The sequence below is a fragment of the Anser cygnoides genome, chromosome 14 (genome assembly GCF_040182565.1).
Source record: "Anser cygnoides isolate HZ-2024a breed goose chromosome 14, Taihu_goose_T2T_genome, whole genome shotgun sequence".
NCBI lineage: Eukaryota > Metazoa > Chordata > Aves > Anseriformes > Anatidae > Anser > Anser cygnoides.
The window spans coordinates 18,232,769-18,251,187 of record NC_089886.1 but is presented as its reverse complement, the minus strand read 5'-3'; the positions used below and the strand labels follow the sequence as shown (position 1 = coordinate 18,251,187).

The 18,419-nt window shown below is 36.4% G+C and overlaps 1 protein-coding gene across 13 annotated transcripts in view; it reads right to left on the bottom strand.

Moving 5' to 3' along the window:
• The window catches only part of LOC136786400 (protein FAM210B, mitochondrial-like), a 324,869-nt gene that overhangs the window by 148,529 nt on the left and 157,921 nt on the right, over nt 1–18,419 (bottom strand). For 12 of the 13 annotated variants that reach the window (XR_010824954.1, XR_010824959.1, XR_010824949.1 and 9 more), the window contains exons 4-5: nt 7,197–7,308; nt 2,131–2,279 (exon numbers count right to left, since the gene is read on the bottom strand). The gene's annotated coding sequence lies outside the window, so the exon portion shown is untranslated. Of the gene's footprint in view, nt 1–2,130; nt 2,280–3,313; nt 3,711–7,196; nt 7,309–18,419 lie in introns of those variants that run through there. The other variant, XR_010824961.1, reaches the window with a different exon arrangement.

The following is an 18,419-nucleotide window of genomic DNA, read 5'->3' as shown; positions in this document are numbered from 1 at the left end:
GGTAGTCCAGGCCACGAGTAGACAACCGAAGTACTGAAGCACAAGTCATAGTCACAAATCACATATCAGTATGAATTTTGAATAATGTTCTTTTGGCAAAGATTGAAAGGATCCCTATTAGCATCCCCCGAGAAGCTGAGATCTTTACATTTTCCTTTGTCACGACACAGACATGATGTAAATTTCTATTCCCCTTTGGTATTCTCTGTCTGCTGGGCACATTCAGACTGTCTGGGCAATGACCCTTTAGTGAAGTGAGTCACAGCTTAGAAGGTAAGACGCAATTTCATTATTTTTGGTGCTCTGAGTAAAAATGTGTAGAATTCAGCAAAAGGTATACAGATGCTTACCACAGAACAACAAAAGCTTTGCACTTTGTCCATCCAACTGAGCTTTAACATCTTTTGTCCTTTAGACCCTTTGCTACAATCCCCATTTTCTGAGTCTTATTTCTTTGTCAGGTTGTGAGTGATTGTTTGCATGCTTGGCCTCGTAGCAGTACAAATAGATTTAATCTGACTAGCACTTGATTCCTTCTATTCTTAGTATCTTTATTTTCTTTATTTTAACTTCCCCACTTAGCTCCGCTATTTGTTTATTCCTCTTTAGACAGACAGAAGTGAGTAGGCTGTTTACTTTACTTGCTTATGTAACTGATTTTCTCAGCTATGCAAACAGTACCGAGATGATGATATAATCTTCAGTAGACAGATATTTTGCTGGTCAGTAACCACAAAACCACTCTTTTCCTTGCTTTCGTATCTCTTGCCAGCCATGGATTTATTACTCCTTTTCCTTCCACAACTACATTAGCACTTTACTGTGATAGGAATTCTATAACAGTATTATTTTTTTTGCCATTAGTATAATATATGTGCTAAGACACACAGTAGCATGATCATTTGTGGCTTACTGCACACAGTGTCCCTTGTCCTATTAGGTTTAATTCCTGATTTGCTTGAGATGGTAGTTCCTAATGATGAAAAATTATCTAAGTTCACATCTGCAAGATCCAGAAGAAGTGGAACTCTGCTGTGTTTAATGCTTTCCAGGAAGGGTGTGTGGTACCAGTGTTGTATTAACCTTTGTGGGAAACCAGTGTGGGTTGCCACAGGGCCTCAAGTGCAGTAGAAACAGCCAGACTCAGACCAGCATAACTGTTATTCCTTGCATATATTACCCAGAACACACACAGAAGATCAGATTCCTTCCAAGCACTGGCAGATGAATACATACAAACATCAGTCACCTAATCACACTGCAGTGACTGCCAGGAGACAAACTTAAGTAGCATTAATAAGACCCAAGCCAAGATAATAAGAATGCCATTTAGCATAACATTTTGAGTTTAACAGTAAAATATACTGTAAACCCATTGAGAAGATGTGAGACAGAAATGCTTCAAATAATGTATCTTTATGTGGATTTTGTAGCTCCTGTATTCGTCCACCCTCATTTAAAACCTTACTGCTGTAAACCCAGTTAACATTCTCCTATCTGAAATTCACCTGCTAAACCCGCCTTTCATCTGGTCATATTCCTGTTATTGATGCTGCAGAAAATCAGATATTTTTGCTCTGACACAGTTAGGGCTAAACTCACTGCTCTTCTGGGAGCGCAGGTTGTGAGCTGTGTGCTGAAGCAGAGTCAGCACACTTTGGAACACATCTGCCTCATCTCAGTGGCCAACAAAACACATGGGGTCACTGTGCGACAGAACAGGACGGAGTGAAACAGAGGCTGCCAAAGACCAAAAATAATAGCTCAGTATCTTTAAAACTGTCAGCTTGATAGTCCTGGTGACTGAAGTCCTCCAGCCATGGAATGACTTGCTCAGCTGGTTTCCTCCTACTTTCAGTACAACACAGTGTTGCAAGCATTAAAGAAGTAGAGCAATTCAGTCTCCGTATGGCCTCAATGTTTTGCCCCTCTGCCCACACTGTCCTCAAAACAGCCAACTGTTCATTTGTGGTCAGAAATGAAATGACTAACTTCAAATTGCTTAGCTTAAAAAGACTGCAAAATCCCTACTGTAGCTGAAACTCTTTGTATTTGCTACATTTGCCAGCAGAGCTCTGCATTTGGACTCCAGCTAACAATATGGGTATTGAGGAAAAAAATATATCAAACCTCTGTTTCCATGTGGTGCCAGACAGTTCTCTTATGTGACTCTGCACAGCAGTACACGTCTCCCCAGGGTTACAACCCTCTTCTTGCATTTGGCCTCGACGTCTTCAGAAGTGGAAGAAAAAGAGCGACAGGAACAGCATCAAGCAAACCTGCTTGCAAAGAAAAAGGAAGCTGTAAAGAAAAAAGAAAAAAAAAGGAAGAAAAAAAAAAGAAAGAAAGGAAAATCATGTACAGTGCAAAACTTACAACCCCCATGCACAAATAAATAAATAAAATAGAGCTAATGGATGAGTGACTGAAAGACAATAGCTTATCAGCCTCAGTTGCATCAAGAAGTTCCAATTTCACACTCTGACACCTTAAATTACTGAAGAGAAAGATATAAACTTGTACATTGATCAGAAGAAAGTGAAACATAAATGTTTCCCCCCATTCCCCACCTGCAATTTGCAGATTGGAAAAATATCATGAGAAAAGGAGGAACTGGTATTAAAATAGAGAGAGAATGACATCTACTGGCTGTCAGGAACTGGCTTGTTTCACTGCCGAAAATGTTTTTCTCTCCCTTTCCTCAAAATATCTCATCTGAGATTACCATTATTAGTCATAGGGTTTATCTTCTGGAGAATGAATGAAGAACAGATCAGTAAGTTTCCCAAGTAAAAGCATTCTCTAGTTAATTTTTTAACAAACTAGCTACCTACATAAAAATAGTTACATAAATACTCAACATATTTCAGATCTTTAATATTAATGCTAGTGAATAAATAGACTCTGCTTACAGCTACCAGAAACTGCAAAATAAACAGTGCAATTTTGCACTGCATAAAGGTATTCATAGTACGTTTTACCAGAACAGTTAACACTAATAAACAGAACTCTGTCTCTTAACAAAAAAGATACTTAAGCATCTAAATTTTACAGTCCGCATCATTTTGTAAAGGGACGGTCATTACCATTTTTCTAAGATGAATTTAATGCATTACTGTTCATTTTCTTTGCTTAAACTTCCCTGCTCCTCTTTTTTTTTAATGTTTTTGTGTATTTCCACATGAACAAGATATTATGTTCCCAGACTTTATGTGCTCCTATTAGTTAAAAAAATAAAAATAAAGAAAAAATGCAACACTAGAATCATCATATAAAAATGATATAAAAATCTCAGGAGGTCTTGAGATTTTGTTAAAGGTCACAGACACATCTTATTCTTAAGTGACCATTCATCTCTGTACTATCCATGGGGTTTTGGTCTCTCCCTTTATGCATCTGCTCAATAGGAACGTGGCCCCTTCTCCCTGTGAGCAGTGTTACTCTGCGGGTGATACTGCCAGTGAAAACAAATTGATCTTGCTCACTTTCTATCTGCCACAAGATATGTTTTATCCTCTTGCAGTTTTCTCCAGCTGGTTAATTAAACTCCTCTCAGCTCTCATGTCTGCTCACCAGGAAACATCTCTGCAGCTCTCGTGCCTCTAGTAATAGTCAGAAAGTAGTGCGCTATAGACATGAACGTTTGGTCATTCTTTCCTAGTATATTCAGCTCAGAAATAGAAAGATACCAAGGAGATCACAGTGTTACTCTGGTTAGGGAGAGAAAAATAATAAACACAATTGAGCTGGTATATGTACTCATGTATATAGCATACATTTATGTTACACAGCAGAGAAACAAAACTCTCAATTCTGGCCTCAGAACACTGCCAAAATAAACAAATATAAACAACAAGTTAACAGGGTGGGGAAAAACAATTAGGGATGAACAAAAATAAATTAGAGATCAGATTAGAGTTGATAGTTGCGAAAGAAGACTCGGGGATTTAGGTGTGTTTCCTCAAATTTAAATGGCCTCTCCATGGATATACACTTAGTAGGAACAGCACAGCTGTGAGCTACATGGAGCGGTGCTCCCTTTTCTCCAGCACAATGGGCTTGGACTCAGAGGAGAGGATACAGTGCCAAGCTGCAGCTGTGAAAAGACACACAGGCATCCCCTGACACTCTTTGCTGCATCAGATTCCCTTTGGTATATGTAGCTGGCATACAGAACCACAGACCTGGAGGGAAGCTCTAGTGCTGCATTGGCACACAAGAATTGCCAGTGCCACAGCAGGACAAATTGGATGAGCTTTCAGCACGCATACACCTTTTTATTTCTTTTGATGTTATGTATTTAAGCTCACAAAATATTCCCAAGTATTCCTTTAGGGACAGCGCAAGTATATTCATACTGCCTTTTTGTGTCCTAGCCTATTGCCTTAACAAAGAGCTAGCAATGCATTAAACTGAAAATGATACATTGCTCTTGACAACTTCTGGAGAAGCTATCAAAGAAAAACATAGTTCACTGAAGTCAACAAGAATCATCCAGACGTTAGCAGGAATCATAACTTACATGAATTTTGATTTGGGCATCAGTACACGGGGTATAGTCATATCCTAATCCACTGAATAAATACCTGAAGATATGATGTGTTCCAATGTATTGCTATTGAAATGTGGCATACACCAGCTTTAAGGAATTCAAACCAAAAAATTCTGATTGTCCAAGAATCAGTAAAATAAAAAGTAATCTGAACATCATTTAGTGTTTAGCATACTGTTACAAGTTTGAGTCACTTATTAATTGTATCTGACAGGTTTCGTTCTAAATAGCTGAACAATAAAATCATTTTTTCAAAATACAAACTTTGAGAAAATGAAGCAGTTGTCAGCACTCAAAAGAATTCTTGCCAGAAGAGAAGATGTGTTGGATAATTATGACAAAGATGAAAAAGGTGAAAAATTTCTTGGCATTACAATAATTTGGACATCAAGTCTATTTACAGGAATGCTTGAGATAATGTAAATACTCTTGTATAACCAATACTGAGGAAAAAGAGAAATAGTCTAATACATGAGGTACCACTTTGGTTTTGTAATAACAAACTTCTGATGTACAAATTTCAGGAGGCTGATTGCATGAGATTTTATTCTAGTTGATAATAAGTAGTAACTTTTGGCTTAAACTCCAACATAATTTTTGATCATTGTCATACTCCTTCATCACTCTCTCAGTGAAGGAGAAGAGTTTAACAAGCTAGACCATTTCACGTTCATAAACTAAAACCACAAAATTCTCAAATACAGGTTAGGTTATTCACAAAACCTACCATTACAGATTCAAATAGTTAGCCTACTTTGAAAGTTCTAGTTTAAACAAGAAGAGAGCAGTAGGTTGCTTAAACTCAAATTATTCATCAAAAGAAAAAAAAATACAGAACACAGCTTGAAATATCTTTACTTCCTAGGGGGCAAAATCTGTCAATTCACCCAGTTCAAAATGATACAATAGAGTCACTGAATCTCTTCTTAAAGAAAAAAACTAAAGTAGGTCTGATGAATCACTCCCTGTAAGTGCCTATTTCTCTTCAGCAAGTTCAAAAGAAACCCAACTAAGATACAGATATCTGTATTGCAGAAGTCTCAAGTTAGATGAGATGGAATCTCAGCCTATAGATAAGAAGCAATATTATCCTTGCATTCAATCTCCCCGCACTATTTAGGGCTGAATTTCAGCCTATTACTTCACTGCTCTGAGAGCAGGAGCACTTTCTTTGTACCATACCCTGTCTGACCTGTGCTGAGGCATGCCAGCTGCAGACTCTGGCTATTTAACCTCTGTGCTTCTGGATGCAATTGAGACTTCAGATGTAAATTGCCTAAACGCATGTCAGACAAAGTGAGTAGATCTCCAACGCTAGTAAAAGGAGTAGTAACTCCATCTGTATCAGACCTGAGTATTTGCTGTTAGAGTCCAGTTTGCTCAGGTCTTGCACAACAGTCTTACCAATATTTAAACTGAATTATTTGTTTTTATTTCAATGTATGGCCATTTCATGATCCTAATTTGGTATCTGCATCTACAGACAACTCTCCAAATTATTGTGTATTAAAGCTGAAAAGGAAATATTTTTGTCCTGTGATATTTTTTGAGATCTTAATATACCTATTGTATCAGAATAGGAGAAAGGGATTTAGTCCATAACTGATAAACCTCTGGTTCTCAATTAAAATGTGGAAGCTCTTCTGTGTTGACCAGAAGTTAAATCCTGGATTCATTAAAGTTCTGAGAATTATTTTCAATGAAAATGCTGTTGATACGTCCTCCCAAGAGTTTTGGTTTTGATAGTGTCATTTTTTTTTGCCAACAATACAATAAAACAGAATATTAAAAAAAAAAATCACAGCATGGCTGAAGCCTTTTTTCTTCTATCTGTATTCACAGCTTCACATAAATACGCAGCAATTTCATCATGTGAATCAAGACTACAATGAGAAAATGAAGAGGGCTAAAGCTATGTTGTACCATACATCACAATGACTATTTTTTGCTGTCATTAAACAACATTAATTCTAACTAGAATTTTGAGATGGAGACATAAAATATAAAGGTATAATGCTATACATTTAGAGCAATTACATAATATGGTATTCCTTTCATTTTTAACAAACCAAAGACATTATAACTGAGTAATTTTTAGTTCCAAATGTGCATTTCCAATACTGTTATGGAAACACACTAACAACAACGTACAGATTTATTAAAAAGTAACCTTATGCTAAAGGTGTTTCATAAAACCATCTCCTCCAGTAGCCTACCAATTATTGTCTCTCATAATTCTTCCATAATGGACTGATAAAAATGCTAGCTATTTGAATGAACGTATGATACCTTCCATAAGCTGCGCTGATGTAGGTTCAACTCCCATTTCAGTCTCAAGCAAAAAAGAGGTTTTCCCCACCAGCTTAAGTCATAAACACAAACACAATCATTGCATTACAGTTGGGTCCTTCCCCAGCTCCCTCAACATACCTAGAGTATTAAGTATGAATTACTGCTCCTTTAACTAAGAGCAAATGCTCCACAGCTTTTGGCTATACCAATTCAGTCTCTGTAAATCATCAGAGTGAGGCTATAACACTTTTCTCCCATGGAGTGTTATGTCTTTATACCATTTTTCTTTTATAGTTTTGCACCAGGTAAACATAAAAAAAATAAAAAAATAAAAAATCAGTTCACTTCTTACCTTCTCTTGCCAAGCCACTTTAAATGTTTTTCCAAAGTTCATTTCAATCCTTAATGCCATCTTATGCAGAAAGCTCCCTGAACTTAGTTCTCTTTTTTTTTTCTAGAAAAATCTACAAAATAAAGTAGAATAAAATTAATTTTATTTTATTTTATTTATGATATAGGTATCAAAATATCTGGGTAAAGTTATTAGTGCTTTTTGGTTTACAAATGCAAAACACAACCAGCATTTTCTACATTATTTAATACCTTTGCTTAGTGTCAACTCATTTAGCTGAAAGGCATGGAAAGTTTCAGGAATGTGTAACTGAGACTTTTATAAACAAATACAAGAAGAAACTTATGGTAGAAATTGCATTAATAATCTAACCAGCTTATTCCACACACAACTGCCTTGAATGGTTTGTAAAGACCAATTGTCTTGCAGTGATGGCATCTTAAAATAATAGATTAAATGAAATTATACTAGAGAGCTCAAGATATTACAGAGAGAAAAACATGGGATTTCTCACTGGTCTATTCATTAGCAATTTGTCATTACAGAGTTTGCAATAAGGAGCCAATATCAAGTCAGTTCCTCATGTATGTACTTTTTCATAGTGACAGGACCAACAGCCACACTATTATGTTTTTAAACAGCCAATGTCAGACTGACAGTGCCATATTAACCCTTGCAACTCCTACAGTGTTCAAAAGACCATCATGAAACTTTAATAAACTCATTTTAATTTCCAATGAGGAAAATGCATGCAAGTCTAAGAATGAACTAAACTAATAACCATTAAAGAAAAAAGAAAAAAAAAAGTTTCTGGTGAGTTTCTTGACATCCTTTTCTGAAAAACACAGTGAAGCTTTTTGCCAAATTCCTGTCTCTGCAAATAGAAATGCATTGCTACTACATTCACTCAACAGCTCTTCTTAAACATCTTGGTTCGTTTTGAAGCTGACTGGTGTTCTGTACACTTCAATGACCTTCTTTATGATTACTTCCACAATTGGTATGTATCTCAAATCTCAAAGAATATTCAGAGAATCAGAGTTTCTCAAACACGGTGAATGCTTGACATTAGCTTTCTCCAAAGTAAAATAAAAATAATAACATACCTATGAGATGATATTTTGCTTATGGGAAAATTTGCAACTTACATATTTTTGTACTGTCTTATCAATTGGAAAAAATGCATTACATATCTGTCTACTTTAAATTAAAAATATTTACAGACTTATAATTTCAGATTGAAATAGAAAATGCTAGTAAGAATAAAATATTCTGTTTTGTAACCACAGCTAATGAAGCCTGTGCAGCCAAAGGAAGATTTATCAGTAATGTTCATAAGCACTGATATTTGCACAAAGAAATGATTATCACCATGGTCTTTATTGATTACTATATCACACAATGTGACTTCAAGTATGAAACAAAATACCTTGAAAAGTATTTCACCTCAAACTCTTTATGTCAATTGCTAGAAGAAAAAATCTTTTTCTTGACCTTTTACCACAAGCAGATCTTTCACATATTACATACCGATGTTGTGTATTTCAGAATATGGGTGATGTATCTAAAAAGATGAACGCCTAAATGAGAGATGATTTAAGATGCCTTCTTTTGATAAGCAAGGATTAGCTGTAACACTTTTGGTTAAATAAAAGTCACCTAAAGGAAGGTGATAACTGGCAATAGCATACACAAGTCAAGTTAAAGTTCATGCGAAGAGGAAAATGTGTAAGATTAATACCTTGTATGTAAAACTGCTCATTTTTTTCTTCTGCCTCGGTGTGAGAGAAAAAATGTTTTGCAGCATGCAAAGGGCATACACCCCTTGATGCTCGGTGCCCAGTTTGTGTCTCACTGTATCAGTTTCAAAACAAACTTCAATTCCAGTGGCATCATCTGATTTTATATAACTAGAGTAAAGTTTAATTCGTCCTACAGCTGTATAGGTCCTTTGTAGGTACACAATTGATCCACTCATTTGTTCAGGGTGTACCTGTCAAGTACATTATTTTACATCAGCAGAAATACAGCTTCACACCCAGAAAACTAATAAAAAAGTAAAGTCACATGACAAATATGATGGAAATTAATTAAACATTGCTAAGAATAAATACCAGGAAACTCCTCAATTCCTATACAACCTTCACATAATAGGCATATAGTTTCATGACGGGTTCTAGTTTCACCCAGGCTGGATAGTCCCTCTCCCCTTAGCTTCCAAGTCTGTTTTTCTTATTTTACCCATTTGACAAAACTTGGATCTCTTCACCTGCAGAAATCCAGTGTTTTGTTTTGTTTACTGTAGGGACTAAATTACTATCTGCAATGAATTTTGCAAAAAGTAGTTCTTGGAAAACTACTGAGAAATCATTGGTGCCATGTCCTCCTGTGCCACTGACTTAATGATATCTATGCCATTTCCTTTCTTTATTTTTTTGTTTGTTTTAGATTTTTAATTATACGAAAGTTATTCTCAAGAAGCTACTGATCTACTTTCTACACATAGCTGGAACCGTGCATTGTTTTGCATGCCTGACATCCAGAGGGATATACTGTGAAAGCACATCCCCTAGTCAGCTACTGAGACTGCTCAAACAGAATGTGCTAACATGCCTTGTGATCTCTTACCAGTGATTCTGGTTACTGATTTTATATCACTTGAAATGTAGCAGGTAAACTATCATTTCATTTCTTCATAAAAACTGATTGAAAAAATTGGGCTCATCCTATGAAATAGTGCTTTGCCTGACCTTTGGCCAAAAGAAAAACAAAAGGGAATCAAAACAAAGCAACTAAGCCTCCTGGTGCTTTTCTTCAGTAATATGTTGCACACATGCCTCTGGAATGTATACTTCCACCTAACATAAGTGCAAATTCAAAACTGAATGAAAGGGTATTCCTGGAAAAAGAAAATATATATATATTTTAAAAGTCTGAATTCTTACAGTCTGAGATATTTTGCTCTTTCTTGGACAGCAAACTCACACCTAGCAATTTTAATAAGGATGCCAATAAAACACTTGCCAGGACTTTCATTTTTCTGTGGAAGCAAAAATGAATTGTGTTTGAAAACTGCACTCCTGGAAATAATTTCTGCCCAGACCCCATTGAAAAGCATTTCAATGATGAGCTGTTGCCATTGGAAGCACCACCTAGCACAAAGGACACAAAAAGATAAAATTAAATGCACATATTGCCCTTTTTGGAAAGCACACAGCAGTATCTAATCTAATCTGATCTCAGCAAAGACTCTGCTTGTATTGTCAACAATATCTAGTGGCATTACAAAATGGTGGACAGGACTCTTTTCTTGAGCTGAGTAGGAATATGACAAATGCAGCCCCAAAAGTACATATGCTGAAATATAAATACTTACCAGCTATCTGAGAAAAAAATCTTGACAGCTACGATGTTCATCACTTATATAAAATCTTTCAATTTCCCATACCAATGTAGAGAACATCAGATTTAGCGACAATAATGATTAACTTAGCTGACTTGAGGGAAAAATAAATACCATGCAGAAAGGAGCAATAATCAGCATATGTCATATGACTGCATTTTACTTACAAATGATTTTACCTTGTGAATGGAGTTGGCCCCAATATTTTATAGATTCACTTAACAATGCAGGATTAAATTACAGCTTTTCCTGATTTTGGATAATAGCAAATTATTCACCACATCCCTAGGTAGATTGTTCTCAGGGGTGAATTAGCTAGTGGCACAGCTCTGAATGTGCTCCTGGGTGTCATTCCAAGTATATCTGTCATTATGTTATGACTGCTGGAACTTTTTATGCCTGCATTTTTCTCTAGATTGAAAAGCCATCAACTATTAGAATATTCTCTCATCAACTATTAGAATATTGTCACTTTGTATGTGTCACTAACTAATATTCTTTTTGCTTGAATATACAAATAAATTCTCTTAGTTAAATCTTTCGCTACAAGTTATTCTGACTTCTCTTCTGTACTTCCATTTTGTGTAGGCAATCTTGCTTATCATCCTTGCTAACAGCCAGTTCCAAAACCAGCCCGGAGATAAGTGGGCAGGCTGTCCGTGCCCTGCAGCTGTCCTCCTGGGGAGCTGCCTCCTAAAACTGACCCAGAGATAAGCAGCTACTTCACCCTCACTCCACCTTAACCGCAGCATTATTGCATTGCCTATCCTACATCCTTCTAAATGATAAATCAGCAATTCAATTACTACATAATAGTTAAATACAAAGTCAGTGATTCAGTTAGTATCTATCTTGCAACAGAAATGCTAAATATATTTATACTGGGTTACCGATTGATTATGAACCCCAGCTCAATGTTCCCCCTTCTCATACCATGGATCCCTTCTGCCTTCTATTGTCTTCTTGCAATGTAAAATTGATTTTAGTTTGAAATTCCCCATATCATTTCCAGAAGCAGTCAAAAATGCTTACATCCATATATCATCCCTGGTAATATAGTCATTTGCTTCCTTCCAGCAGATGAATCTGAGTTCAAGTTCATCTGCCTCTTATCACTGAACAACTATTGGGAAATGCCTAAGTATCATTCTGCACACTCTTCTACCTTGCTAACTTTCCTACTGCCAAACTGCAAAATTCCTGTGCTTTTCATTAGATACTTCATAAAATATTCTATATGCAGATAATGTAAATCAAGTGCTTTGGTGTTTGGCAGAGAGAATACTCAAGTAAACGTTCTTCAGTACTGCAATTACCATCACTCCAGTTTTACTGACAGTATTAATCTGTGCTCACTGAAGTAATTTAACCAGTGACAAGTGCTTCGTTTTTGCAGATACTTGACCTTTGAACGTTTCACAGTTGGAAGGTGTAATGCTTTTGGAATTTGTGTCGAAAAGCCAGGAGGATATGTTCTCCGAAGTCCTCACACTGCATCACCCAGCCACATGCGACTGTCACACTTCCAGTATGCTGGCTGACTCTGACCCACGATATTCCATGGTCATCTACAAAAATTGCTGGCTGCAGAACTGTCCACATTTTTGAATGTTAACAAAAATCACTTTAGATGCTATAACGTTCTTTGCAGTAAATGCCAAGTCAGCCTTTACTCTTTCTCTTAGCAATGGTCCTAACTACCTTGAGTATGGTATTTCCTACTGAATTACAAGGTTTAGTACACTTGGAGATAATAACCATCATTTCAAGTGATATAATACTTTCTCACAATGCAGAGTCCTTTTGCTTCTATTAATAAACTTCAATACAACAGAGAATAAGTTTCATTAAATTTGAAAATCACAATCAGAGGGTAATTTAGATTTGGAAGGACCATTAGAGGTCACCCGGTTCTAGCACCTACTCAATTTTTTTTATAACAGAGGAAGGAATTCAGCTCAGCTATACTTAACTTCTCACGTATTGTTTGCCATACTCGGGCTTTGATAGTTTGAAAACTTTTTGAGGCTCTTAAATAAAAATCAAAGTGAAGATATTTACACTGCATGTTCCTACTATATTTAATATGTATTTTTAATCTGCAGGAAATATTAAGATATCATGACTGCAGAAGAGGTTTGATAACATACCATTCTACATTGTAATTAATATAACCCAACAGGCCAGAACCTGATATTAAAAATAATAATAATAATAAATTGAAACTAACTAAATTTGCCATGAAAAGACAAAACACAGCACTATTTTGTAGTCATGTTTCTTTCAGGATGCCACTGCTTATATAGTTTACTATAATTTCTGCATTGCCACTATGCAAGTGCATGTGGAGCATTAAAAGCAATATTCTTGTTCAGGTATTATTTGCAGTTAACTTCTCTTTATAAAATCTGGAGCTCAACCCAGGTACCTGGGTTGAAAATATTTTCAATTATCGTACGAAAAAAAGACAAACAAAAACCACCATTAAACCTCTAATATGGAGGTCCTGCGGCACTTCATGAAGGGAGTGTATAGTCATCAAAATCTCATTAAAATGAACCCAACTCCCTACCACATGCTCCTGCTGTAAGTCTGAGTTTAGTAGAGTGAATCTTTTTCTATATCAGAGAAATATAAGGAACAACAAACCTAACAAATATTTGCCCAAGAACTGTCTATATTTACCCACTGGGAAATTTGTGGGAGATTATTTATTTCCAGCTGTACAATCCAACAGCCAGGCCCATGCTATTTCTTCCACGTGTTTGTGATTAGCAATTTTAACATCCACTTGTCACCAAAGTTAACATTTCATTTTTTTAAAAGTAACTTTGAGCTTAACTTCTTGTAAATCAGGCATACCGAGTAACTGAATATCTGTCTCATGCGCTAGATTTTAATGATATTTTTCAGGTGCATCAGAAGAGTTTGTCAGTCAGATAGGATTTCTCTGAACTGTCAAGATGACAGCTTATAACATTCATCAGCTGCGTATCTCCAAGGTTTTCTTTGCAACCTCTCTCCAGGAAAAAAAAAAAAAAAAAAAAAAGCTTTGAAATACTCAGGAGAAATCCAGATGGATTATATTCCAAAACAACTGCTGCTGTTTATGGCACAGAACTACAACAAGAAGATAAATGTTAAATTTTTTAGATCAATTCTGCTCAACAGCATTGTTCTAAATTAAATATGTAGTTTAATGAGGACCAAATAAGTGTCTCAAAAGAGCAAAACATAACTGTATACTTAGAAGATATAAGGATTTGTATAAGGATTCTCAAAACAACATCCATTTCTAGGAAAATTATTTCCATTACAGCTATACTATTTCAGAGACTACATAACAGAGTGAAAAGCACTTCTGATGTCTTTTAGCTTTCTCCAGCTTTACTAAAGAAGCAAACCATACCTATCCCACTCCCTGTTTGTCCATCATCATTTGTCAGTCCTTCACTCTCCCTGCAATAGCTCTTCAATTAGCTAGGCCATTTCAATCAAATTTGATGTGGTTAAGGTTTCACAAATTTAACTTTCAACTGTGTGAACACTAATGACTGAATAGAGAACTGCAACTAACTAGTGCCCTGACAGAAGAGAGCAGGGAGAATTCAGACTTGAGCTGTTCTCATTTCACTCATCAGCTAAAGGGCAGCAATGAGATGATCAGTCAACCATGAGTAGCTCCAACGCAACCATGGCATGTGCTGCTCTTAGCCAAACAAACACACAAAGAAAAGCAGTTATGGACCTAATGGGAGACCAGAGAGCTTTTTGAGGGAGTTTGCAAGACATAAAATTATGGGTAACCAGTCACTCATACATTAAGACTTACGGAAGGATTTTTTTTTGTAGTTCTGTAAATAAATATATATATCTAAATGTTCAATCTGTTTTTGAATTAAAACCAAATCATGTCAACATATTTCTTTCACCTATCTACTTTCTTCCTTTTTTTTTTTTTTTCCTTCCTGAAAGAAATCCATGAGCTCAGTTGCCATTTTCAGAGAGTTTAAATGCAGCGGTTTTTAACTGTCTTGATCTCTAGTTGTTTGGTTGTTTTTATCTTAACCTTTTAGAACAAAGGCGTCACTGTTCTGTTTGTCTGTGACCCTTTTCCATTCTTTCTTTCAACTCTGTGCCATACACGGTTGCTCTAACTATCGCAGTATCTTTCCCTGTGGTACTGCTATAACATCTAGAATTTGTTCTTGTGGCCTTGGTTTCCAGCAGAGGCTATTTCTTACATAGCATTTGTAGAACACACGCTTTAAGCTGTTTTGTGTGTAACATGAAACCAGCAGTCTAGCTACCATGACTGGAAACCACTAGAAGAAGGTAACGAAGATGATTCTTCAAGGCACTCATCCCCACAAAGACCTTGAATCTGATCCTATCTGCACAGCGTAGTGTTGGCACTTGCTGAGAAGGTTGCCAGTGTGGTAGCTAAATCATAGCAAGTAAGGTGGAAGGCAAGCCAGTAGGATTTATATCACCATTCATCTTTAATACAGATTATTCCTGGATTCTGCGATCATCTGATATCTCTTAACTCAAAAGAGATGTCTCCCTCTTGGGAAAAATAAATAAAAAATAAAATAAAATAAAATAAAATAAAATAAAATAAAATAAAATAAAATAAAATAAAATAAAATAAAATAAAATAAAATAAAATAAAATAAAATAAAATAAAATAAAATGGATTGTGTTTCAAACTACCCTTTAAACATACAGACAGTTCCTAAAATCTGGCAAAATATTTTTATAGGATCGATATTTACTCCAGAAAATTTTAAATGCATACAATAATTTATACTTATTTATAATTTCCATTTTGCCTCTATCAAGCAAAATTAGACTAGAATACATATCTTGCATTGCTTATATACTGAGCTATGCCATCATAAATGGAAAGATATGTATCCATCTGAATGTCATATCGTATTGCACAAATTAAAACACATGTAAACTAAAATACCTGAAATATGTCCTGATGTTTTGCCATGCCATAAACTGTAAACACTGAAATTAATTACATAAGATATCATATATACTTCCTATTATAAACCTTTTGCCTCAGAAATCCATGTGTCGCCAAAGCTCTGAATAACCAGATGTGATCTTCATCCTTTATAATGTGTTGCATCACACCTGTTCATTGCATTTGCTTTATAAGAAATTCATAACCACCAATTTCCAGAGTGGATTTATTACAGGAAAATATAGCAAAAATTCAGCGTTACATGACACTGCTCTTGCTTTTTAATTCACATTTCAGATGAAAAAGGGCCTTTGTGATTGCCTCAGTCTGTTTGCTTTTCACCTATCCTCTCCTCCCTCCCTAGTAATTTTGGAATTCCTTGGCAGACTTCATTCATTTGAAAGATCCTAAAAGTATCAAAGATAATTAAAAAGATTATATTATTATTATTATTAATTATATAATAAGATTATATTATTATATTATTAAATATAATTTTTTTACAAGCATTCTTGTAAAAGCAACACTTCTCCTTCCACTGAGAACATCCTACTCACTCACAAAGTTGATTATTTTTTCAAAAACATTGCACTTCCGTGTTTTTCAATAAAACATGAACATATTTTGCAATAAAAGGAAATCTAAGAAAAAAAATGTGTACTAAATTCAGTAGAGTATGCTTCATTTTGTAACACACGTTGCAGGAGTAGCTGTGTGGCTGCACATCCACCCTCATCACGCTGTGACTCTGTTGGACCTGAGGATTAGACACCCACAAATGTGACACTAGTTTTAAAACAGCTCAAGAGGAGATATGGCAAATTATAAAGCAGTAAAAACCTGACATCCATACTAAATAGCAGAAAGAGTACTGCAGAACAGATTTAGTGGGTAGAGAATAATGAGTATAACTTAGAATAGATAGTATACTGGTGACACATCCATATGACTTTATATAATGAGAAGGCAAAATCCTACCTCACAAACCTTCTTGCAAGTACTTCAGAAAAAAAAAAATCAATAAACAGGAATGAATAAATAAGGGAGATGCGAGTTTCTGCACCATAAGCTCTTCAGGCTATTCAGTAGCCCTGAGATAAGAAAGGTGTATGTATATATGTATGCATATATGTAGACAAAGATGGGAAACAAAGTAGGAGTAAATAGGTTTTGCAGCAGAGAGAAGTCACCAGATTTCCACAGTCTGCGCTGGTGCCAGACAGCCCACTGCACTCAGATGACAGATGCCCACACAGCTGCCCTCCCGCTCCCCCTCCTCAACACGGCAGGGGGAGAAAACGAGATGAAAGAGCTCATGGGTCGAGTTAAAGACAGGAGATCACTCACCAGTTACCATTACAGGCAAAACAGACACAACCTGGGGAAAAATCATTTATTGCCTATTGAAAGAGATTTAGATGGTGAGAAGCAAAGATGAAAACTAAAACACCAGCTCATCCTCCCTTTTTCCCAGGCTCAGATTCACTCCTCCATTCCCAACTCCTTGACCTCCCCACATGTAGCAGCGCTATGATGCAGGGTATGACCGGTCCATAACATCTTCCTTGCTCCTCACACCTTTCCCTGTTCCTGCAGGGGTTCTCCACGGGCCGCAGTTCCCCCAAGGCATTCTCCACACACTGCAGTGCTGCCTGTAGCCCCCTGCTGCCAAAACCTGGACACCAACAGGCAATGCATCAAACTGCCTAAAAAAGTGGGTAAATACTTTTTTGAGGATACCAAATTATTCAGGGAGCAAAAATGAGGAACAGTGCAGAATTGCATAAGTATCTTATGGGACTGAGTGCCTCAGCAACTAACTGGGAGATAAAATCCAGCATACGTAAATGTAAAATGATGCATATGGGGAAAAAAAAATCCTAATTTCACATCCATGATGACCCAGACTGGCTATTCTCTTTTATGAACCAGAGTTTTGAGCTTCTGAGCATGCAAGCATCAGCTGAGAAAAACATTCACTGACTTCCCAGAAATAGTCAAAAAAGCAAGCCAGTTGTTCGGTAATTATTGAAAAAGGATCAGAAAAGAAAGAGGAAAAAAAAAAAAACATCGTGGCACTACATAAGTCCATAGGGCAATGGCATTTTAAACACTGTGTACAGACCGGTCCTGCCTAATTGCCAAACGGAGAAGAGCAAGAAAGACAGTCAGCTCAAAACAGAGACAACCCTGGCGAGATGTATGGAACAGTTATAAACCCCAACCACCACGAATAAGAATCATTCTAATATGGCACTAGCTGCCATGAAATGAGGTCAGCAGAAGATAGGCTGAAGGCAACAGAAGGCAGTGGTTCTTTGCACGTAATTAGTGTGTGAAATGTCCTGCCATGGTGTGCTAAAAGTTTACATAGGCTCAAGAGGAGCCGGAGCAAATTACATGAAAAAGTAATCAAACTTCAAACCATATAAACACCCCAGCTCCCTCTGAGCTACATAGTATCTGAGAATGGAAGAATATTCTAAGGATGCACCATGCCTGCTGTTCCCACCTGCATTTGATTTTGTCCACTATCAGAGAACACGTACTGGACCACATAAACCTAGGGTTTATCTAGGACTCTGAATTTCCAATTTTGTGTTTGTGCATTTTATATAAGGCTTTATAATAGCCAGCTTCAGGTTCCACTTCTTCCTCAGACTTGGGTGATCTGGGACAAACCATTCCCATTCAATGGTAGTAACATTACCCTGCTAGCTAATTTCCTAAAAAAAAACCAGACACTTCTCCAGTTCACGGCTATGAACTTTGATAAGTTATTCCTAGCGGCTATGCAAAGAAGTGGAGAAAATACAGAAGCAAGCAACCAACCAAACAGCAA